The 26,015-nt window shown below is 43.9% G+C and overlaps 1 pseudogene across 1 annotated transcript in view; it reads left to right on the top strand.

The window, feature by feature from the left end:
- The first annotated feature begins 290 nt into the window (after window positions 1-290).
- The window catches only part of LOC308280067 (fidgetin-like), a 77,356-nt pseudogene continuing 51,631 nt past the window's right edge, over window positions 291-26,015 (top strand). Inside the window, exon 1 of the transcript in view lies at window positions 291-312. The product of the transcript in view is annotated as a fidgetin-like (transcript). The remainder of the gene's footprint in view (window positions 313-26,015) is intronic.

Genomic DNA, 26,015 nt, shown 5'->3' with positions numbered 1-26,015 from the left:
CCACTCTCCGGGTGACTTTTTGTTCTAATGAGATGCATGTAGGTTAGATGAAGCAGCCTATCCTATTGAGTGTCCTCCTCCTCTTCGACTTGAAGGGCCCACGTTTCAAAGAGCTTGAAATCCGAGTCTGTGTGTGTGTGTGTGTGTGTGTGTGTGTGTGTGTGTGTGTGTGTGTGTGTGTGTAATGTATAGCTAAAGCTGTGGAAATCCTTCATTCAGCAACGAATTAATGCCCAATGCTCTCCTCTCCTCTCCTCCCCTGCATGTTCGTCCACCACCAGAACGATATGCTCAGCAGCAGCAGTGTCTATGGTAGGTGCTTGTTTTATTTATTATTATCCATCTCTTTAAGTTTTCATGCTGAATTATTGATTGAATGGGCGACTTTATTAGAAGTTTGCATAGGAAAAGGTGCAGACAGACAGGACAGTGCAGTTCACTGATAAGGTCAACTAAAAAGGATAAACACCCAAGAAAGCTTTTAGGCTTGTTTAAATTGGGGACCCTTTTTTCTCAATTCATACAAAAATGAATTTTTACTATTTTATCTTCAATTGGTATTTTGTAAAATTATAATACAAATCGCAGATGAGTTTGTTTCGGCTATGCGTGTGAAGTGTCAACATCTTAATCATGCACTGTGTGCGAGGGACAGCTATTTACAGCACGTGTGCAAAGATGAAGACAATTAAACAGCTCTTTAAAGTCCAATTTACGAGACAATTTACGCGTCGCCGGCGTCTGCCAAGTGGAATTCACACGGCTGTGTCTGATATCACATTGATGGTTTATTATGATATCGTTGTTGTCTAGAAGAAGAACAAAACCTGTGGTGCACACTCAATTCTAGTCATCTGTTTTGTCAGCTCTATGCCTTTCATTGGCAATATTCGCCAAAACTGGTTACCCAGTGCAACAACAACAACAACACACACGTTACAACAATGAACGACGCTAATTAGGCTACTTAACCTATGTATTAATAAATATATAAATACTTTTGAAAATAAACCATTTGGTGGCCATACTGTACCATGTCCATGCAGAACCATGTCCCAGTCAGTGAACGAAACACTTACATGGAACCTTAAATATATTAATATTGTTCTTCTTTGTTTACTGTTTTTTTTATATATATATATATATATATATATATATATATATATATATATATATAGGGTCTATATATATATATATGTCTATATAACGTAATTGTGATTCATTGACAGACTGATTAATTGATTATTAGGAATGTGTGTATTTAAACACATACACAGTGCACCCAAACAGCTTTCATAAATAGCAGAGCACTGCAGTGCAACACATCATATACCATTTATCAGTAGGTTAAAAGCTTAAAGCTTAAAAATGGGCTGTAGCCATGTCTCTAATCATCTGATGAAATTTATTGCAGGGCGTTGTAATGTGATTGGTTGTGGACGTGAACGGAGCAGCACATTTAATAACCCCCAATCAGTGCTAAATCAAAATGCATATTTGGCATCACGATTTATCAGTTATGCTTCATTGCACAAGATTTGTGCTTTAGGTAAGCCTGGACTCAGTCACTGATGCGTAGTGAGAAAAGAAAAGTGCTAATTTCAACCTGGTAGCACTTTAAGAAGTCTGTCTGTCTGTCTGTCTGTCTGTCTGTCCGTCTATCCATCTATTGTATACTGTATTTCATCAATGGTGTGTGTGTGTGTGTGTGTGTGTGTGTGTGTGTGTGTGTGTGTGTGTGTGTGTGTGTGTGTGTGTGTGTGTGTGTGTGTGTGTGTGTGTGTGTTCGCGCGCGCATGCGCATGAAATGCAACATATTATGAAAAATACATAATTTGAGGATCTATTATGTATATGCTGCATTATACATTTTCCATGTTATAATTGGAGACTTAGAGAAAGGGGTGATGGTATTAATGAGAAAAAAAATCCATTATCACACAAAGAAAATAACAGATCTACAGGCTTTTAAGTCAGACATTTTTGGTGTCTAAATCAGGCATTAGCTCTTCTGCTTCCTATTATCTCTTCTTTCATATTGATTGGTGATAATTGTAAGGGGTCTCATGATTATAGTTTGGTCTTGGCTCTGACCAGTGCATCTCTCTTGCTTGTTGGTTGCTTGCGGCGTCGTTGAGGGTTTTTGATGCTTGTCCTGGTTGGTTGCAAGAAGTGGTTTCTGGTGTGAGCGGTGACTTTGGTTCAATACCCGTGAAATGTCCATGTGTAGAATGTATTGATGGCAAAGGAAATGGCTGACGATAGTAGTCTAATGACTCATTATATGAAGCGTGATGTACGGGGTGTGTGTGTATGTGTGTGTGTGTGTGTGTTTGTGTTTGTGTGTGCGCGCGCGCGTGCGTGCGTGCGTGCGTGTGTGTGTGTGTGTGTGCTTGCGTTCGTGTTTGTGTGTGTGTGCGCCGCGTGTGTTTCTGTGCATGCATGTAGTTGCAATACTTGCACGGGTGACGTTCTCACTGGGACAAATGAACACTCTCAGTGTCTGTGACAACTATTAGTGAGGACTCGACCTCTCACCCCTGACCTCTCTCTTTCTCTCTCTCTCTTTCTCTCTCTCTCTCTCGCTCTCTCTCTTTCTACCCCTCTCTCTCTCACTTCCCCATCTCTGTCGGTTTCTCTCTTTCTGTCTATTTCTTCCCACTCACAGAAGCAAGCATTCTCATGCACGCGCACACGCACACAAACATGCATGCATGCACAGCACACACACACACGGACAGACGCATGCACACATGCGCACACACACACACACACACACACACACACACACACACGATACACCATCATCGACTTTGCACTTTTTCTCTCCTTCTCATTTCCTGATATACAGTACATGTGTGCATATTGCACAGGTTGGTTCAACCACTTTGCTCTTCAATTAGCGAAAAGCTTCCACCAGATATCAACATTTAGATCGGCTACCTTCGCCGATTTGTTTGCATTTTCTCGCCAAGTGTTTGCCCGTTATGACATGGCCAAAAGTGGGACATTAGGGTTAATCGTAATGCATTCTTATATAAATTGGCACACATAAACATTTCCTGTTGCTTCTAGTCTTTTAACTGAACATAAACAGTGTTTATCTAACTTATGGCGTTATTGTAATTATGATGGACAATGGACATACTGGTACTCATATCCATACCTGCCAACATTACACTTTGGAAAATCAGGAGATTTCCCCCACCCTTACACACACACATAAGCAACCATTTTCCTCGCAGATAATAGGATAAAATACTAATAGTATAATAATATAATAATAATAAATGCAACTTCTATAGACAAAACAACTTTATTATTAAACAGGATAAACTATATAAAGTGTAAAAAGCTAAACAAAATTGTTCAAATTGAAAGGTTAAAAGGTTGATTTTAATTAGTAAAGAGACCCAGACATGAATGTTGTAAGGTTAGATTAATATTGGTACATTTTAACAGGGAGTATCTAGGGCTGTCACAATTATTACATAATCGTCTAATCACAATTATTTGAGGTAATCATAATTATTTTGCATAATCGTCATAATCGTTTCCATGTTGAGAAATGTTAATGTAGTTACAAACACTTTCAAAAAGTAGTGGAAATAGCAGATCTACAAGCTTTCAACGCGTCGCGATGCGAGCTCGTAGATCGGCTATTTCCACTATCAATGTTCTTTTTTAAGTATAAAATTGTCAAATATGTCAGTGATTTCTTTGTACATTTAAGTTATGTGTCATGATTGCCATGTGCAACTTCAAAGCCTAAAAGCCAAACAGAAATGTAGTTAATCGTCATGTAAAATGTCATAGGAGTATCATTGCCCAAAACTAGGGAGAAATTTTGTAGAAATCTAGGAGAAATTCCAATTCAGGAGCCACGAAGGAGACAGGGTAAAAATCCAGTATAGTCTCCTGCTAAAATCAGGAGTGTTGGCAGGTATTCTCATATCCTGTGATATTACAGGACTGGACAGGTTTGATGTTTGCTACCTGTTCTGCTGTTCCTAGAGATACACACCTGTGTGTGTGTGTGTGTGTGTGTGTGTGTGTGTGTGTGTGTGTGTGTGTGTGTGTGTGTGTGTGTGTGTGTGTGTGTGTGTGTCTGTGTCTGTGTGTGTGTGTGTGTGTGTGTGTGTGCGTGCGCACGCTTATGTGCGCATCCAAGGCACAGCGACTGTGTGCGCGTGCCTTAACAACCAAGCGACAACATTGTATGTCTCAGCAAATCCCCACGATCGTCCATTTTGTACGATTAGCGCGGTGTGTAAACACTCGGCGGTGTGTTTATTTTTCCCCCCCCCCAGTCTGCTACTTGTTTGCTACAGTTCTTCTACGGTATGGGCTTATAAGATCTATCTCCCCGCGTTGCCTGTCTGCGCGTGTTCAAGTGACAGTACCAATAATTCCCCTCATTAATACACATAATGTATCGCCTCACATCTCCCCACAGCCACGCCATACCTCTGTCTCCGCGTGCACACACACACACACACACACACACACACACACACACACACACACACACACACACACACACACACACACACACACACACACGCAGAGCTAATAGGGACAGAGTGGCTAGGGGATAATAGGAATAGAAGAAGAGCTGCTTTTACAAACAGGGACCCCCCACACAACCCAATCTCTCCCCCCCACTCCCTGTTTCTTTCTCTCTCTCTCTTTTTTTAAAAGACTGCCTCTCCTCTCCTCTCTTCCCTTTATTTATCTAAAAACAGACTTCCCTTCAGATGCTGAAATGAATAGAAAGCTAGCGTATACAGTATATCGGCCCTGGAGGTGGCTAAAGCTATAGTCCCGCTGGGGACAGTATAAATAAATGATCCTGACACTTTATATCAGTCCGTAACGTTTACCATTAAAGGTGCTTCTTCTTCCTCTTTTTAAAAAGAAATTCTCCTCACCGTCCCGGAGTAACAACTCGGTGCCGCGCTGCGAGCTTGTACATCTGCTATTTTTCAATAGCTAAAGTATAAAATAATTCCAGGCCCCTCCACCTCCTTGGGCCCTAGTAACTCAGTCCCACTTTCCCCCCACTTGTGACGCCCCTGCGTTCCGCCGAAGATTCTCTGTCTCCTCCAGCATGCGTAGCGGTTGGATGTCTCCCGTCTCCTGGACGTGGAGTCCCCCGGCACAAGGGAGGGAGGTTTTTTTTTTTGGGGGGGGGGGGGGGGGGAGGAGGCTTCAAACGCCAGCAAGGCAGGGTTGTCATCTTTTAGCAAATATGTTAAGTGTTGTCTTTTGTGCGCTCTCGGAGCGGAGCGAGACCCCATGGGAGGAACCAGCGCATGCAAACACAACAAATCCCCCTTGGAGGTGTCTTGTCTGTCTTATTCATTCTCTTTCTTCTCTCTCTCTTCTCTCTCTCTGTCTCTCTCTCTCTCTCTACCCATTCTCATCCTCCCATCTATGTGTCTATGTGCACGTCAGCCTGTTTATCTCCTTTCCTGTAACTCTCCGCTATTTCACTCTTTGTCCACCTACACACGACTCTGTTCCCCTCGTTTCTTCGTCTCCTCGTCCCTGTAGACTGTGTGTGTGTGTGTGTGTGTGTGTGTGTGTGTGTGTGTGTGTGTGTGTGTGTGTGTGTGTGTGTGTGTGTGTGTGTGTGTGTGTGTGTCAGTGTTGATTTCGTCGACTAAAACTAAGATGACAAATTTCGTCAACAAAATAAAAACTAGACTAAAACGTTAGGGAGGGACTGGTGGAGAAGAGAATAATTTTATGTTTGGTTGCTCTCAGGTGTTGTGTGTTGAAAATAGCTGCGACGCGTTGTGAGCTTGTAGATCTGCTATTTTCAGCACACAAGTGTAAAATCAGTCATTACGATGCCATCAAGGCACCGCCAAAATGCATTTCAGTTGACTAAATCAACTGTAGATCTTGTCGCCTAAAATCCTATGATATTTAGTCGACTAAAATTAGACTAAAACTAAAACTGTTCAGGTGACTAAATTATGACTAAAACTAAATGGCATTTTATTCAAAAGACTATGACTAAAACTAAATCAACATTTTCTGCCTAAAACAACACTGGTTTGTGTGTTGTGTGTGTGTGTGTGTGTGTGTGTGTGTGTGTGTGTGTGTGTGTGTGTGCGTGTGCGTGCGTGTGTGTCTCCGCATCGCTTGCTGTCAACCCCCCTCCTGCTTCTCCACGGCGATAATTTTTAAATTTCTTTCCCGGAGGCGTGCGGCTGTCGATAGCGAGATGACATCGCCCCCCCCCCCCCAAAAAAAACTTTAAAAACAAATCCTTGACACTCTACGCCTTTCCCCTCCCCTCCCCTCCTCCTCCTCCTCTTCCCCTCCCCTCTAGTCTTAGCCCCCCCCCATCCCCCCCCAGAATCAGAGGATCTCGCTGACTGTGATTGTTTTTTAGATTTTCTTTTTTGGTCTTTAAAGGGGTGTATTGTTTTGTTTTTGTTTTGACTGACAGTTTGCCGGTGATGGATATTTCCCTCCCACCTCACTTTCCCTTTCAAAGTGAACAGCACCAGATCCATGTTGCAATTGAAGTTGACCTTTCTTCCTCGCAAACACGTGCGCGGCGCGTGCAAGTCGACACACACACACACACACACACACACACGCACACGCACACGCACACGCACACACACACACACACACACACACACACACACACACACACACACACACACACACACACGAACAAGAGTAAATGGTCTGTGCGCACCTACTACTTTCACATGACACATACACACACACACGGTCCATATTTGACCGAGATATATTCACTGTGTTCACTCTGTCTCACTGCCACTGGAGAGTGGAGACTAGTTATTATCCAGCCAAAATTCTGGTGGTTGTTTCCGGTGGCGTCACAAGGGGGAAGGGGGGGGGGAGTGGGACTGAGTTACTAGGGCCCAAGGTGGAGGGGGGCTTAATTATTTTATACTTTAACTATTTGAAAAATAGCAGATACAGTATACAAGCTCACAGTGCTATACAAGCTCGCATGCGCTGCAAGCTTGTAGATCTGCTATTTTTCCAAAAAAGTCGTGAACAGCAAATCTTTGATTATATGTATTTTTTTAAGTGAACATTTGTAACTCAAATTTTGCTTCGGGGGGGTCCCTGGAACTAAATATTTTGAGATGGGGGTCCGTGGCCAAATACATATCATTTTGGGGGTCCTTCACATGAAAAGGTTTGACGACCCTGCACTGACATACTGTAGAAACATAGGTTTTTCTAAAAATCTTAGAAGGATTTGTAATATTCAAAGACTTGCACAAATTTTCACGATTTTTCAAAAATAGCAGAGGCACTCGGTGCCGCGCTGTGAGCTTGTAAATCTGCTATTTTTCAATAGTTAAAGCACAAAATAATTGAAGTGAATCCTTGTACCCAGGGCCCAGAATTTGGTGCGACTCCCCTGGTTGTTTCTGCCAGGCTGAAGTAGATGGGAGCATTCATTCAACCACTTTCAACCCGGGCGTCCCTATTGTTATAGGAGATCTACAAGCTCACCACGCATCGCGAGGCACTGTGCTTGTAGATCGTCTATTTTTGCCATTCATCGTATGGCGTACGATTTATATACAGTCTGCATTTTTGACCGAGCTTAAGTGGTTTACTCTGAGAGTGTACTCTTTTTACTGTGTACACACCGGAATTCAATCTTTAAACAGGATTCTTTTTTATTGTAACATGCATTTAAACTAACATTTGGTCCACAGAATGTGAAAAGTAAGTGGAATTTAATAATTGTTTTATAGTTTAATAAGGTTCCTAAGACAAACATTGTATTGTAGTAAAATTACCCCCATTGATTCCCAATGGATCCGGAACCAATGGGGGTAAATTTATTATAATCACATTTTTGTCTTAGGAATGTGACAAAAACCCAAACATATTATTGAACTCAAGTCTCCATGGCGTGAGTAATCAATAGGAAAAAAAAGTCATTTTGGGGTTGAACTACTCCTTTAAGGTCTCAAATGCATGGTACAAGCCCATTTGGACGTGTCTGCTGTATGTTGAGCAGAAAAAGAAAAAGAAACCAGAACGACATGAGTTCACAACATCTTTCAAAGATGAGAGACCCTTGAACATATTTTCTTACTGCTTACTTAAAAAAACACCACCAGCATCTCTCTCTCTCCTTGTCTCTCCACTCTCTCCACCCTCTGTGGTGCTGAAGGCTTTCTGTTTCTTCATTATTCATTAGATGATGATGAGTCAATTACGAGTTTTTCAGCAGTGTCATCCGTCACGTTGACCGCGTTTGATGTGTGGAACGTGACGCAAGCAGAATGTACGCACGTTGTGAACCCTCCTATGTAGACACATCCTGTGGTGGGAAAACATCTAAATACTGCAATGTGGAAATACTCTGTTACAAGTAAAAGTCTTTAATTCAAAATTGACTTGAGTAAAAGTACAGAAGTATTGGTACCAAAAGTAGAAAGTACTCACAATGCAGAATGTCCCATTTTACAAGGTATTGTGTATCTTTGTATTAAAATAACAGATCTACAGACTCACAACGCTTCACATAGATCGCCTATTTTCCAACACTTAAGTTAATGTATGTTTTTTAAGAATAATACAAATCTACAAAGTGACTACAGAAGTAACTAAAGCTTTCAAAAGACTGTAGTGGAGTAAAAAGTACAATATTTCCCTGTAGATGTAGTGGAATGGAAGTAAAAGTATTGAAAATTGGAAATGCTCCAGTAAACTAAAAGTACCTCAACATTGAAGTACAGTACTTGAGTAAATGTACTTAGTTGCGACCGAAGGTCGCAGTTTACCATGAGAAACCTCACAGCTTTTCCGCGTCTGTGTACACGTGTACACGTGTCTATAGGTTTGCCGCTCTGACATCATGCTCTGATGTCACTGTGATGTCAGGGGAACCACTCTACCAGAATGGGTTTGCCGCTCTGATATCACGCTCTGGCTTCACTGTGATGTCACACTAACAGAATCCCTTTTATGCCCATATATGGAGTTCCCTGATGTCATCATATTAATGATGCCCTGTTAGAGAGATCCCTGTGATGCCAGGGGAAACAAATCTCTTTTATGCCCATATATGGAGATATGGAGATTCTTGTGATGCCAGGGGAACAATCACTTTTATGCCCATATATGGAGTTCCCTGATGTCATCAATATTAATGATGCCCTGTTAGAGAGATCTCTGTGATACCAGGGGGAACAAATCCCTTTTATGCCCATATATGGAGATCATTGTGATGCCAGGGGAAAAATCACTTTTATGCCCATATATGGAGATCCCTGATGTCCACATCCCTACATCTGTGATGCCAGGGGAACAAATCCCTTTTATGCCCATATATGGAGATCCCTGATGTCCACATCACTGTGGCGAGACCTCGGTCGCTTGTCGCCATGATGCGTCTTACTAGTTATTTTACACCACTGTACACATCTTGACACAACGTGCCCTGCGCTAGGATCTATACCAGCAGGTCTTTGTTGGTTCTTGACCACATGAAGACTGGAGGCTCGTTCATGTGTCTTTAATGGGGATCCTTTAATAAACCATAAACACAATCACTTTCTGCTCCCTCTGGGTAGCAAAGCGCCAACAAAGCGCTTGAGCAAACCTCATGGTAAGACCAACACGCCCATGGGCGAAACCCGCCCATGGGCGCGAGACCGCGAGTACATTCACTACTTTCACGACACGGACGCTGGGAGTGAAAACAACCGAAGTGTGATGGTCCTAAACTAGCAATGACACTTGTGCTGCACCGTATGCCATTTGGCAGCTGGTGTAAGATAGAGTCCATTTCTTGTGTATACAGTATGTGTGTGTGTGTGTGTGTGTGGAGGGTTACATCTGGGCACAAGATAAGAAAACACTATTTCAGCAGTGTGCCACATCTGCAAACAAAGGTTGTGTTGTCATTCTCTGGCCTCACCCAAAGCAGTGGTTCACTTTTACCTTCCATTCTTTAGTTTAACATTTTATAACCTATTGAGGGAAAAAAACTAACTTGGGAAAACCTAATGCATTTACAAGTTATCTGTTTCACCTAAACTAGTGTCCCTGTTCTGGGGGAGAACATTTGGTGAAAATAGCAGATCTACAAGCTCAATATGAGGTGCATTGCAGACTATTTTCGATGAAGAGATTTGGTCTCGATGTAAAAAAGAAGAAAAAAAGGAGGCAACCTGCTGGACTCCAGTCAAGAACGTCTTATATCCTTTTTCTATTACAGGGGTCTTCAACATTTTCAGGCCGAAGACCCCTTAGCTGAGAGAGAGATGAAGCAGGGACCCCTTTTACATTTTGTATAAATGTGTGATGCAGATTTTCATCGATTTCATTGATAGATTCATAGACTTGTTTCACAGCACTGTAATCAGTCTATGTTGGATTTGTGTCTTTAGTTAACTTGACCTTTCACTCTGTTCTTTAGTCTGCTCTTTTTTTACTCTACTCTACACCAAACCTATTTGCCGAAAATAGCCTTGTAGATCTGCTATTTTTGGCTAAAGTTCTCCTCAGAATAGGGATGCAAGGGTTCAAGTTGTACATTTAAAAGAACTATTGGGACATACATACACAAACGCACACACGCAGAGACTTCTCGCATTTATTGTAAGATGATCCTATCACAAAGATTTGGTGCCCCCCCTATAGTAACTCTGAGGACCCCCTGTTGAAGACCCCTGTTCTAGTACATACACAGAGACGGACCAAAGTGAGGCCATGGACAGTTGAAGTTGAAACCTGAGGGTCCAGTAAGGACAACACGCTTTCAGCCTACACCACTTAATTGTCCCCAAAACACTGGTTCTCAAACCTTTACATTTCAACGACACCCAGTTTGCTATGCATTAGGGCCACAAACCCCTGTAACAAATGCTACCAAATGGACCCGTAGGCCCCTACATGCTCCAGTTTTCACCACCCCATCCACCCACCCTTCCTATCTTCCTATTACTTATCCACCCAAAGTTCCATATTGACGAGACACCATCTTACTCCTTTGAGGGTTGACCCTGCCTCCCTCTGGTTCTGGTGGGGTGGGTGGGTGAAGAGTAGAAACAGCTAGGTGTGCTGAGGTGAGCACCTCACCACTTATCACCGGGGCTCAGTGACGTCATTAGGTAGGTGGGCCTTAGGGTCCATTTGGTTGGTTCCATTTGTACACTTGTCTTGGACTTACAGAACTGTAAGGATCCTTTTGGTTCCTAACTATCAATAATTTAGCTGGGGACCCTCTGGAACACTCTGAAGGACCCCTGGGGGTCCCCGGGCCGAGTGTTCGCACTAGAATTAAAGGCATTATCTCACTTCTTCCTTGAACTTCTCGAATCCTCGTGAAACGTTTGAAGATTCTCCCTATCCCCCCATGTAAGGAGTAATTTTCAAAGGTTTCATCAAATCATAGATGTAGGGATTTATCCACCCCCCCCACACGCACGCACGCACGCACACACACACACACACACACACACACGCACGCACACACACACACACACACACCTCCATTACATGGTTCTGATCCTCCACCAAGATATGTAGACATTTAGCACATGCAGAAACATTAAATCAGCTGAGGATTTTATTATGTGTTTTTAAACGACGGCCAAAGCTAACTTCCGCTGTGGAACATTCCGCGTCATTAGACCTCAATAGACACGGGGTGGGAGGGGGCGGGGGGGGGACTTTAATGCCGCCAACGTTTCCACTCCTGGAGCGAGACGCGGGGACTGCTCCTAATTAGGTTAGCGCCGCGGAAGTCTTAAGTTAAATTGCGTATTGATATGCAGAGCAAAGCTTGTCACTCTCTCTCGTTCATTTCCAATGACTAAGCGGCCCACAGCATTTCATGTATGAGGGCCTTTTCTGAGGAGAGTAATCTCCTCTCCTCTCGAGGTGTGATGATGTGATCGTGTTAAACTTATGCCTACAGTATATCGTCGTTGTCGGGTGGAAACCTCCTATGTCCAAAACTGTTAGTTTTGTATTTATCATTTTAAAACGATTTGAACTAGTGAAAACAGCCGATCTACAAGCACAACGCCTCGCACCGCGAGGCGTTGTGTGCTTGTAGATCTACTGTTTTCACTACTTTTATGCGACAGCCTTGTCTGATGAAGCAGGGCTTTACTTCCCGAAAGAAACATACACATTTGAAACTTGGAGATACGAGGTTTCCGCCCGACAACGACCATATACTTAGTTTACCCGGTTCCTCCGGGGCTCTGTACTTGGTCCCCTCCTTTTTCCCCGGCGGAAATAACACATCCAAAAGCTCACAATGTGTCGCGATGACTATTTTTGCCAAATGTTTCAGATGCAAAAGCTCACAATGTGTCGTGAAGCCTATTTTTGCCAAATGTTTTTATGACATGCTCAGAATATGGACAATATAGGATTCATGTGGTTACGGTTTGTTTTTGTACAAGGACAAAGCATGTTCAGTAAAGATGCCGCTTCAAACCTATGATGTTGGGAGTTGATCTGGTGTCTGTATTATATGTGGTTCAAAATATACTTGTGGATTAATTAAGGTGAATCGAATTGAATTGCTGAATGTTCACGGGCTTAACCCACTTAATCTCTCTGCAAAACGGACTTGACTTGGCTCTGTACTGCTTGGTCTGCTTTCGTTTCCCTCTACACCAAATCGCTTCCCCAGGAATGGCGAGCTGTGAGCTTGTAGATCGGCCATTTCGGGCGAATGTTTCCCCCAGAAAAGGGCCGATAGGGTTCACATGCTTAGACAGAACCGAGGACTTGGGTTACGTAGCAGGCCAGCCACAGCGTTCAGTCAGACACCTAGATTAGCTGGATGTCTTTGGACGAGGCTAGTTTGTGTACGAGGCTAAAGGAGTGTATGGGTGTGTTAGGTACAGAAAGGCTTACTGGGTGTAAGATGGAAAGTAGCCTATATACGTGTGTGTGTGTGTGTGTGTGTGTGTGTGTGTGTGTGTGTGTGTGTGTGTGTGTGTGTGTGTGTGTGTGTGTGTGTGTGTGTGTGTGTGTGTGTGTGTGTGTGTGTGTGTGAGAGAGAGAGTGAGTGAGCTTGGCAGGCTGCCAGGGGATGGACACAAAGGATGTTGAGTATCTGGGTGTGCAGCACAGCATACAGTAAGTGTGTGTGTGTGTGTGTGTGTGTGTGTGTGTGTGTGTGTGTGTGTGTGTGTGTGTGTGTGTGTGTGTGTGTGTGTGTGTGTGTGTGTGTGTGTGTGTGTGTGTGTGTGTGTGTGTGTGTGTGTGTGTGTGCGCGCGCGTGTGTGTACGTGAGCATGCACGTGCAAGCATGTTTGTATACGTGCACACTTGTGTTTGTCTGTATTCATGTGCTGTGTATGGTCAAATATGACTGCTTGTGTGCGTGTGTTGCTCAGCAGTAAGTGTGTGTAGGTGTACCGAATGCGTATAAGTGTGTGTGTGCGTGCGCTCATGTGCGTGTGTGTGTGTGTGTAAGAGGTGTAGCATCAGGGATGTCAGTGGTGATGTTTGTTTGGACACAGAGTGCAGGATATGTAATGATAGAATCCTGTGTATAATGAGATCCTACCTGGCCGTCATGCATTAACCATGCAAGACAACCAGGAAAGGAGGATCACGTACTGTATGGTATGGTATTGACTTTCGAGTGGGCGATGCGCCCGGCCGGCCGCGGCCGGCTTTTCCTTTCCCGGCGTTGGAGGTCAGAGCGACCACGAGCAAGCGCACGCATCTTTTAACACATTTAGAACGGGTATACACGTTATTGTGTATCATTGTTTTATGCTTTAACTATTGAAAAATAGTAGATATACAAGCTCACAGCGCGGCACAGAGTGCCGCGCGGTGAGCTTGTAGATCTGCTATTTTGACCCGATTCTATAAGTGTCTTTTGAATCCTTCTAAGATCTTTTGAAAAACCTGTGTTTCTATGTCAGCAATCTGGCTAGCCATTGTCAAAGAAAATGTCCTTTTCACTTAACTGGAGCTCAGTTAGTCTGTTATTGAGTAACAAGAAATCTTGTGAAATAAAATGTTGTCAACCAATCATCAAGGATGATGATACACGAAAGAAGAGACTACTATGTCAGTGGTTCTCAAACCTTTTCATGTGAAGGACCCCCAAAATGATATTTATTTGGCCACGGACCCCCATCTCAAAATATTTACTTCCAGGGACCAGCCAGAAGCAACATTTGAGTTATAAACGTTCGCTTTGAAAATACAGATTTGCACACATTTTCATGACTTTTTCCAAAATAGCAGATCTACAAGCTCACAGCGCGGCACTCGGTGCCGCTGTGTGAGCTTGTAGATCTGCTATTTTTCATTCAATAATTCTAAATGCCTAAATGGGTTTAACGAGCGCTTGCATCGCGCGCTCCGCTTGCATCGCGCGCTCCGCTCTTGTTTTCGTATTGGTAACGGCGCCCGCCACCCCCCTCCCCCCCCCCCCCCCCTCCTCCCCGTCCGCGATGAGATTGTGTAAATTGATTGTGGCTCTTTTGTAAAGTGTCGGGTAACGAGCCTTTTCGGCATCCGTTTCGTCGTTCTGTTGTTATCTGTAAACGCTCCGGAGATTATAATTTAAGTATCACATACTCCATGTCCTCATAATCCACTGTGCTTGTGTGTGTGTGTGTGTGTGTGTGTGTGTGTGTGTGTGTGTGTGTGTGTGTGTGTGTGTGTGTGTGTGTGTGTGTGTGTGTGTGTGTGTGTGTGTGTGTGTTTGTGCGCGCGTGCATGCGTGCTTACGTGCGTGCACGAGGCGGGGAAAGAGAGGCTTGGCCGCAGTCCATCATCATGCCCAGTAACATATATTTATCCCCTTCACAACACAATCCTCTAGGCCGCTCAAATCCCCCCGGGGGTCCCGATGACATGCTTACTAATGTGTGCTTTGGAAACGGAGCGCCATTGTGTTCCCCTAAATCTTACAAAGCACTGTATGATTTGCCCATTGTCGTGGAATTGCTTTGCTCGCGCTCAAGCACCCGCGTCTGGCGGAGGCTTAGCTGCTTTTGAGGGGTTTTCAGGGACAGGGCTCGAGTTCCTCTTTTGTCGAATTTCGGGGAAAAGTGCCAAGACCGCCGTGCTGAATATTGTTTTGAGTACTGGAAGGAGGGTGGGGGGAGGGGGGGAGGGAGGGAGTGGGGTGCGAGAGAAGGGCCATTGCCAAGCGGCTCCATTCAGCCGTGTGAATGGGCCCATTCATATTTAGGAGAATCACCCAGATGCCATATTGTTGGCTCAACAACGCTAAATATTCCTCCCAACAAGGATGGGATTGTAACGCAGGGTTTTACAGGGGTTACGGGGTTTTTTTGTTTTTGTTTTTTTTCTCCCTCTCCGGAACTGTAGAATAGAAGGTTTTTTATCAATCACAATATGACGAAGTTCAGCTCCACAATACAATACGGTCCATTTATGAATCTGTTTTTCGGAGCGAGGACAATTTTAGCGTTGGCCAGGCAGTCGTCATCCTTCACTGGCGGTTCGATGGAGCAGAGTAGAGTGGTCCTTGACAAACTTATGTCACCTATTATCCTTCGGACCTACTGTATTCATGATTTAATTGTGTATTATTCCTATTTTTTGTGCTCTCCCCTGGCCCCCCACACACATGTAAAGCATCTTTGGGTAGTTAGAAAAGCACTAAATAAATTCCTGATATTATAATTTTTTATTATTTTGTTGTGACCTTGGAGTTGAACTCTGGTCCACCACTTAAAAGTTGCACCTCTTCTCGTCTTCTTTCTCTCTTCCTTATTCTTTTTTCTTTTTGCCTTGAGAAATTACCGCCTGCTTCGGGAAGAATTCAGTCAATAACGATGTCAAGTATTTCCTTTTTCCAAAGAAAACCCGTGGATGTTAACGATTGTGAAACCTTGCTGTTAGCATATTGTCTTGTTGTTGATGCGGTAATTGTTGCGAATGTTGCGGCGTTGTTAAAGAAGTGTCTTGCAGAGAATGCCACGCCGAGATTTTGCTGCTTGTGCCTGAATGAGTGAGACGTGATAAATAAACGCTCTTGAACTGCCTGAATCTTTTATAAAGGATTGACGAATAGCCAACATTGATCAGTAGCTTATATACAGTATAATGTGGATTCTTTTTTAAATATTATGACTGAATTATTGATTACAAGAAAAGAAGCAAATTCACAAAGGTGATTAGATGAACAATCCTGAGAGCATAAGACGAGTGACTGTACGACTTTACCACTTTCGTTTCAACGTTACGCGTCCTTAAAGGCCCGCTGACACGCCCCGAAATTATAATAGTATGATACAGTAGGTCATGTGGTCTCTCTGATAATGTGTACCACATGATGGTCTCTCTGAAAACGGTCTGAAATAGTCTGAAACTCATGTCACAGTGTAATCTGCCCCTCGCCCCCCAACAACAGCTGACCAGTACTGTAAGTAGTCTAAGTACAGTCAATTAATTTGATTGGCTTATAATTGTGCTTTCCCACAATGACATCATAAAAATATTAACTCATATTTTAAGATGACTTTTTAAAGTGACAGTACCCCTTTAGGTGACAGTACCCCTTTAAACAACGAGTGTAAAATAAAAAGACCTATTCGTCACCCTTTTTTTCCTGTATCATTGAGACGTACCAGAGACTCAGTATATTACCCCAAACATCACCGGCCTGCCAATAATCACTGAGAAGGCCAGTGTGCCGCTCGGTAGGGGGTCCCATGTACGCGGTCACTGGAGCAGGAGAGGAAGGGGTGTGTGTGTGTGTATGTGTGTGTGCGTGCGTGCGTGTGCGTGTGTGTGTGTGTGTGTGTGTGCGTGGCCACAGAACCTCCATCAACGCACCCAGTTCGAGCTAGGAATGGGACGATATGAACATTTCATATCACGATTATTGTGACATAAGAAATCGCGATTTACGATATTATCGCGATAATCAAAATCCATTATCCCAGGGCGGAACATTTGCCAAAAAATAGGCGACCTACAAACTCACGACGCGTTGTGAGCTTGTAGATTGGCTATTTTTTGGCGAAGACATTTGATAGATAGTGAAAAAAAGATTGTATTTAGTATAAGTACCTTTTACCGATTATAGAGGGTTTAAGTGGTACCGGATATGCAGCACGGCAAATAAAAGGTCAATTGATCCCAGTGCATGACAGGAGGACGATATCACGATAAATTAAATCTCCAACGATACGATTATCTTGAGTGTTTTTTTATCACGATAAACGATAATATCGCGTATCGTCCCATCCCTATAGTTCCAGCGTCCTCTGAAGGCTCCAGCAGAACGCAACAACCTTGAAACTACCGCTGCAAAAAAAGAGAAAGAAACAGCCTCCCCCCGCCTCACACACACGCACACACACGCACACACACACACACACACACACACACACACACACGCACGCACGCACACACGCACACAGTAGAAGGGCCCACAGACAGGACTTAGCAAAATGTCATCCCGGTTCCCCCTTTTATGTCGCGCATGCACCGGGTATTAATCACGGCTGGATCCGCGTCTGAGAGGCTGATCAAATTTATTGTTTGGCTGCGCGGGACAGTAATGGGTGTTTAATTACTCAATAAAAGGCCTTTTATAGATCCGCGGGCCTCCTGTGTGTTGAGCAAATGGTATTGATCCGTCTCCCGGCTGCAACATGATAGCCTGTGAAGGAGAATTAGAGCCGCTAGTCCACTAGCGCTTCTTCTCTCTCGTTCATTAGCCGCGTTAGCCAGAGGGTGGTTAAGAACGCTGGCATCGTGGTTAAAAGCCCCACACCGTACGAGGTGTGTCAGCCCCCTCCCCACATCCCCTACCCCTCCCCCCCTCGGCCACATAGTGTAAAGCTCTGTTATATGATCGTCGCTTTTGGGCAGCAGCCTTGTGTTCTCCACGTTTCATTGTTTAGCGTTTCTTTCATAAATGAATGCCCTATTTTATACAGGTACTTACAGTAGTTGTATGACAGTGTTGCGTGAAAGAAGATGTCATGTGTTGTGAGTTTGTAGATGGCTATTTAAAAATGTTTACAATAACTTTTTAACGGTTTTCACCTAGCCTATTACAGTATATAGATGCCAGGTTGGAATTGGTTAAAGGAGTAGTTCACCCCCAAAATGACTTTTTTTCCTATTGATTACTCATGCCATGGAGACTTGAGTTCAATAATATTTTTTTGTATTTGTCGCATTCCTAAGGCAATAATTTGATTACAATAAATGTACCCCCATTGATTCCGGATGAGGACCCAAATACATTTGGGTCCCCATCCGGAGTCAATGGGGTTACATTTACTATTACATTTTTTTTGTCTTAGGAATGGACAAATACAAAAAAATATTCTTCAACTCAAGTCTCCATGGCGTGAGAAAAATAGTTATTTTGGGGGTGAACTACTCCTTTAAGTCTGTCTGTGGGTTTTGTATTTGTTCCTGTGTATCTCTATCGGATCCTTTTTCCATTTCCAGAAAAGTAAATGGTTTTGGACTTACAAGGTGTCTGCCCGACAGCTAACAATATGCCCCATTTATGCAAAAAAAAAAACAGATTGAACTAAATCAGCTGTGAATATCATTGACCATTGCAGTGCTGTTTTAATTCTTTCGAATGAGAGCCTGGAATAAAGCCGCTTCTTCCGGTGGGGACGTTAACCCGCCCGGGGTTTAGCGCGCCGACGGCGCTAACTTCAACGTAATCCCACAAACTGAAATTGACAATGCCCTCGTCGGACACCCGGTAAAGCTGTGAGCTCTTCTTAGCTCACTCTGTCATCATGATGGCAGCGCATAATCCCGACGCTTCCCCACCTTCTAATCCATAATCTGACTGTCTCCCCCGTCGTCCTCCTCCCCCTCCTCCTCCTCAGAGAACTAATACTGTCTCCATCCCCCTCCCACCCCCGGACCATCACATTACAGCCTCCGTGAGCGAGTCTTAACCCATTTACGCCTAGAATTAGAATGATTTAACTAGTGAAAAATAGCAGATATACAAGCTCCAAGTGCCACGCTGCAAGCGTGTAGATCTGCTATTTTTGGAAAGTCGTAAAATTTGAGAAAATCTTTGAATATATGTATTTTTAAAAGGCACATTTGTAACTCAAATCTAGCTTCTAGGGGGGGTCCCTGGAACTAAATATTTTGAGACAGGAGGTCGGAGGCCAAATACATATCATTCTAGGGGGTCCTTGACATGAAAGAGTTTGAGAACCACTGACGTAGAATCATGTGTTTTTCAAAAACAAACAAACGATTTAGAAGACACTTGTAGAAGAATCGTGTCAAAATCGGGTCAAAATTCAAATGTTCACGATTCTTCAAAAATAGCAGATCTACAAGCTCGCAGCGCGGCACTCGGTGCCTAGCTGTGAGCTTGTAGATCTGTTGTTTTTTTAATAGTTAAAGCATAATGCGTAATATTGATTGTGTACCCGGTGTAAATCTGTTAAAAAGGAGTTGAAAAGCGGAGGCTGAACGATTATGACAATGAGGCTTACTGTGTCTCAACACAGGGAAGACTGTGTGTGCGTGCGTGTGCGCGCGCGCAAACACGCACGCATGTTTTTTATGCCGCTGACCAGCATACAACGCTTACGACTTTGCTCTTCTCTCTCTCTCTTTATCTTTGAACTGAATCCGCATCGGTAATTGTTCTTTAATGACACTGCTGCAAAATAGCTCGCCCGTCCCTCCTCTTTCTTGATGCACAGGGGCGGGCGGGCGGGCGGTGGTCCGCGGTGCTGATGTCCCCCTCCTTGATGTGTCCATATCAAATGAGTGCGTCCTATGATATCGCAGGCCTGCAACTGGAGTCAGTTGGGTGGCTTTGAGGCGGACGGGGGCCCGCACGGGGGCCATAAAAGGAGACATTGTCCGGTACGGACCATACAGCGCCTTTGTACATAAATGGATTTTCATGGCTATCAGCCTCGGACATTGACGAGAGTGAAAAGTGTGGAGAATGTGGAATTATTTGCACTCCCTCGGCGCTACAACTGTAGCTTCATGTGTGTGTGGTCCTGCATTCAGGGGCGTCACAAGTGGGGGGGAGGAAAGTGGGACTGAGTTACTAGGGCCCAAGGTGGACGGGAGGGTCCTTAATTATTTAGCTATTGAAAAATAGCAGATATATAAGCTGTGAGCTTGTAGATCTGCTATTTTTGAAAAGTCGTGCAAATGTGTGCACATCTTTGAATATATGTATTTTTTAAGCGAACATTTGTAACTCAAATTTTGCTTCTGGGGGATCTAAATATTTTGAGATGGGGGGTCTGTGGGCAAATAGATATCATTTTGGGAGTCCCAAAAGTTTGAGCACCACTGACATAGAAACATAGTTTTTTTTAAACCTTAGAAGGATTTGAAAGACTTGCTCAAATGTTCACGATTTAAACAACAAAAAGCAGCTTGTATATCTGCTATTTTTCAATAGTTAAAGCACAAAATATGAGTGAATCTTTGTACCCAGGGCCCATAATTTGGTGCGACACCCCTGGGTCCTGCATTGTCGTCCGGAGGGTTTTCGCTCTCCTTTTGGCGTAACGTTCGATTTGCGTTGCGACACGTTGTGAGCTTATAGATCTGCTATTTTTTGGCAAAGACATTTGATAGAGAGTGGAAAAAAAGACTGTAAGTACGTATATCGTATCAAGTACGTATATTAAGCACCTTTACCAATTATAGAGGGTTTAAGTGGTACCGGATGCAGCTCAGTTTTGTTGTTCAGCTTTATGGTGAAACATCGTATCGGTTGAAAAGAAGCATCCGATTTATTATTTTACTTCACCTTCAACCTATTCACAAAGTTTCAACTCTGCTCAGGGTCAGGATAAGTGTCACTCCTGATGTTCGGGTATGTTTGCGTATGGCTTATTTAGTTTACTATATCACTCGTGGCTCACGAGCAGTAGCCACACAAGTGTATAACAAAATCATCAAGAAATGAAGGAAAATATAACATAAGATGATAAAATATAGTCTCTACATGACGTTACATTTTGACTAGGGATGGAGCCCTAAACAAGGGTAGCTCGATAACCCGATAACAGATGTATTGAGTACCTGGTATCAATAAGATATGGGCTTATCAAGCTTGTTATCGATCAAGGAAGTATTACAGTACTATTCATAATATAAAGCCCTTTAACACTTATTGCACACTAATGAGTGATTGTTTTAATGATATTTACTGATATTTGTTACTTTTGTCAATTGTCATCTTCATAGATGGTGGTCAGCAACAAACTCACAGTCACAACAACTGGCCAATAAAAAAAGATACCAGTTATGTTCTGAATTTGTCATCTCATAACTTTCCACAAAATATTAAAAAACACTCAATAGTGGGCTTGATAAAAGCCCGGCTCAATAAGCAGGATCGATAAGGTGCTCATTACAATAAAAATGTACGAGCTCCATCCCTAATTCTGACTGATTTGGATAATCAAGATTACAGGTGCTTGTTATACCAACAATTAACACACAGGTGTTGGATAACAGGTGCAGGTGGAAGATCTAGTACACACAGGACAGACAGGCTAAGCCACACATACACACACGCACGCGCGCACACACACGCGCCCGGCCAAACATTCACGCTCTGTCCCCCCTGCATGCGTGCGCAGCGTGAATAAGGAGTGATGTGTACTCGATGCTGAGCCAGTGATCTAGGTAATCTGCCCGGCGCGGCGAGGACAGCTCTATTGGGCTGCAAATCAATTGGCTTCATGTCCGTGCCATTAGCACTGTAAGACCGGGAACGTATTGTTACTTAAAACCATTATTTTGTGCTTTAACTAAAAATAGCATATATACAAGCTCACAGCGTGGCACCGAGTGCCACGCTGCGAGCTTGTAGATCTGCTATTTTTGAAAAATCTCGCAAACATTTTGAGCAAGTCTTTTTTTTTACCCCATTCTAAGGTTTTTGAAAAAAAAGCACACGTTTCTACGTCAGTGGTTCTCAAACTTTTTCACGTCCAGGACCCCTAGAATTATATGTATTTGGCTGCCGACCCCCATCTCAAAATATTTTGTTTTAGTTACAAATGTTCGCTTTAAAAAATACATACATTCAAAGATTTGGCACACATTTTCACGACTTTTCAAAAACAGCAGATCTGCAAGCTCGCAGCGCGGCACTCGAGCTTGTATATCTGCTGTTTTTCAATGGCTAAAGCATAAAAATAATTCCCGGCCGTACCGGGTTAGGCTAACGCAGCACTAGCGAGGCGGGCTGAGGGGGGAGCGGATGGACGTAAACACACTCCATTACTGCCCCCCCACCCTCACCCTCAGACATCCACCACCACCACCACCACCACCACCCCCCTCTAGCCAGGTAGAAGAAAACCCCCACCCTTCCTCCTCCTCCTTTTTTTTTGTCTTCCTATCTGTCTCTCTTTCTTTTCCACTCCACTCGAAGCGGGGTTATTCTCGGAGGACGGGTGCTTACAGGGAAATCGCTTGAAGGGATTGCGTGCGTGTCTGTGCGTGCGTGCGTGAATGTGTGTGTGTGTAAAGGGAAGAGATTTTGGCCAATGAACCCTTGTTTGGCTCTGTCCTCCAGTGCTGTGTGTATATACTGCGTAAGCGATCCCCAGAGGTGCTCTGCACACTCAGACCCAGACTCTCTCTCTCTCTCTCTCTCTCGCTCGCTCCGTTTCTTTCACTGTCGATGTTCCTCTCCGTGCCTTCCTTCTTGTCTCTGCTCTTTTTCTCTCCCTGACTCAATTAATCCCCCCAACTCGCCCCCCCTCCCTCCCTCCTGCTCTCTTTCTCTCTCTCTCTCGTTCTCTTTATTCCGTTTAGGCCTAGGATTATTTAATGCTATTGGAAAATAGCAGATCTACAAGCTCACAGCGCGGCACGAGTGCCACGCTGCGAGCTTGTAGATCCGCTATTTTTGAAAAATCATGAACATTCGTGCAAATCTTTTTTAATATCTCATTTTTGAGCGGTGGTCACAACGCTCCTATACGTGGCCGTGTGTGTGGGTATGTCTCCGTGTCTGTCTGTCTGTCTGTCTGTAGCCTGTCAGTACCTTTTTTGACCACACATGTTAAGGGAGGGGCGCTGTTGTTCAGGCCAGACCAGACACACACACACACACACACACACACACACACACACACACACACACACACACACACACACACACACACACACACACACAGGGGGGAAGGGGGGGGGTGGGGGGGGGACCACCGCTCAGTTCACACGGGTGTGATTTTTAAAGTGAACATTGGTAACTCAAATATTTGCTTCTGGGGGGTCCCTGATACAAAATATTTTGAGACTGGTCTCGGCGGCCAAATACATATCATTCTAGGGGGTCCTTGACATGAAAGAGTTTGAGACACTTCCAGCCATATCCAGCCTAAATCAGATCTGTGCAACATCCAGATTGGAATCTTATTGGTTCCATGTGACCATGTGACCATTTAAACCAATCAGATTCCAATCTGGATGTGACACAGATCTGATTCAGGCTGGATTTGGCTGCAGTGTAAATCAGGCCTTATAGAAAACGGGTCAAAATCGGGTCAAAATTCAAATGTTAACTATTTTTCAAAAATAGCAGATCTACAAGGCACTCGGTGCCGCGCTGTGAGCTTGTAGATCTGCTATTTTTTTAATAGTTAAAGCATAAAATAATAATACGCAAAAATCCGTACCCGTTCTGAATGGGTTATTTCTCTCTCTCTCTCTTCTCTCTTTAGGCCGATGAAGCAAACCAGAGCAGTGTGGGTACATCAAAGAAATAAACACAACGCTCATATGATTAGAAAAATGCAGATTTTTCCCGTCTGGGCCGCGAGAAAGTTTACCACTTTTTCTCATTTTGCAGCCTCGAGTTCCCAAAATAAAGCGCACCTTTCCGAACACCGAGCGTTTGGTCCCCCTATATGGGAACAGCTAATGACTTACCTTTGTATAATGTACTGCTATTCAATTTATCCACTTTGCTTTCCCCCTGTTTCGTTGCAAAGTCTTAACGCTCTAAGGGTATGGTAATTGAGCTGGTGTGTGTCTTGTGTTGTTGGAGCTAGTGTTTGTTGTTGTGCGCTAGTTGCCGTTGTGTGAGCGTACGAGTCTCATTTCTACTGCATGCTGCGTGTGATTGACTGATAAGATAAGAGAGAGCCCACCTCCGCGCGTGGAAACATCCTCGACCGCGCTAACAACCAGACGAGCACTGTAACGCAGTGTGTGAAGGAAGCTTGAGCAGTGCGATGTGGTTTGTTCTATCTGATGCAATCGATGCATTGGACAGTTACACTTATTTCATACAGATAACTCACGATAAGGATTGAAACAATGTTTATTATTGATGAGTAATACAAGTGTGTATTATGTCACATTAATATTGGCATCTGGCTCTGCTTCTCCCTGCTCAGCGCAGCACAAAAGAACAACGTCATTAACCATTAGGAGCAGGGAGTATATACTATATATCGCCGTTGTCGGGTTGAAACCTTGTATGTGCATAATCGTTCGTTTTGCATTTATCATTTTAAAAATGACTTGAACTAGTGAAAACTGTTTTCACTACTTTTGTGCGACGGCCTTGTATGATGAAGCAGGGCTTTGCTTTGCGAAACAATATACAAATTTGAAACTTGGAGATACAAGGTTTCTGCCCGACAGTGACGATATATATCCATTATGTTATCACCATATATTGGTCATTTGACACCGGTTACGGGTGTCATGCCTAGAGTTAGGGATGTTAATCGACGCATTATTGGCGAATCGACGCGTCGCGGCCGAAAATCGACGCGTCGATCGACTTTTTTCACTTTTTTTTTCGCTAAGCAGCAGCTGAGAGGAGAGAGGAGAGCACAACGGCGTTAGCATGGAGTCTGTTCTTTAGAGACTAGAAGCGTAGTTACAAAGTCCATGGAACGTAGTGGGGGCGCTCAGGCTAGCGCACCCCAGGCTAGGTGGAGCAGTGTCTGACTCGCTCTCTCCCCGACCGAGTCAACGGGTGTGTCGCATTAACGTGTATTTTGCGATCATCGCACATGACGGCGACGCTGCCATTAACAAGCGAGCGTTCGTGTCAAGCATGCATGCAGAGGCAGGAGGTAAACAAAAGCATCCAGTCCATAGAGTTGATACAGTCAGGCAAGTCAGCGCGCACTGCTATGACGCGCACATCAGCCCGGTCCAGCAGTGTTTCTCAACCAGTAGTCCGCGGACCTGACTAGCGCCGCATGCATGCGAATGCACAACACATGCAGGCATGCACTCGTCTCCGACACACACACACACACACACACACACACACACACACACACACACACACGGTCCTCTCACAAATGGAAAACATTAACACTTATAACGTTTTTGAACGATTAAAACCTTTTTTGGGGGAAAAACTTTTGAAAAATAAAAAAATATATATATTTTTCGATTTTTCGACTCGTACTTTTTGAGTCGCGGTGAGCGTGAGTCGATCGACGCGTCGATTTCCGATTTTTTTTCACATCCCTACCTAGAGTAATTTGACAAAGCGACCAGACTCGTAATATTACACAAAGCGTTCTTTGCACGGCCCACATACTGTAGGTGTCTGACATGAAGGCCTGAACGTCAATTTACTCGAGTTCAGTTAAGTAAAGTACAATTGAATCTGTCATATTTTGTGAACCAGAAATGTCCCTTTTAAAAAATGAGCCTTAAAAATGGGACATAATTTCCTTTTTTTTTTCTCTCTCCATAAAAGAAGCCATCTGAGTGTGTCGCTCCTCCACCAGACCATCTTTAACATAATAAAAAACACAGGATAACAGCGGTGCAAAAGAACTTGGGCTGCTCCTCCTTTGTTCAGAACCCCATTTGCTTTGACCTGTGCTCCCACACAACCATGGATGTGTGGAGTGCGAGGAGGGGACGTGATGGCTGTTGCTGATAGGATCTATAATGGAGCCTCCTCGCGAGGCAGCGTACATCCTATATAGCCAGCCTCGCCGTGTCCATCGCCTCTGAATGTTATTACAGCTATGGATCGATAGCCACTG

The sequence above is a fragment of the Nannobrachium achirus genome (assembly GCF_963921795.1).
Source record: "Nannobrachium achirus genome assembly, chromosome: 24".
Classification (NCBI taxonomy): Eukaryota; Metazoa; Chordata; class Actinopteri; order Myctophiformes; family Myctophidae; genus Nannobrachium; species Nannobrachium achirus.
The sequence above is the reverse complement of the archived record's forward strand: the minus strand, read 5'-3'. Positions and strand labels throughout refer to the sequence as shown.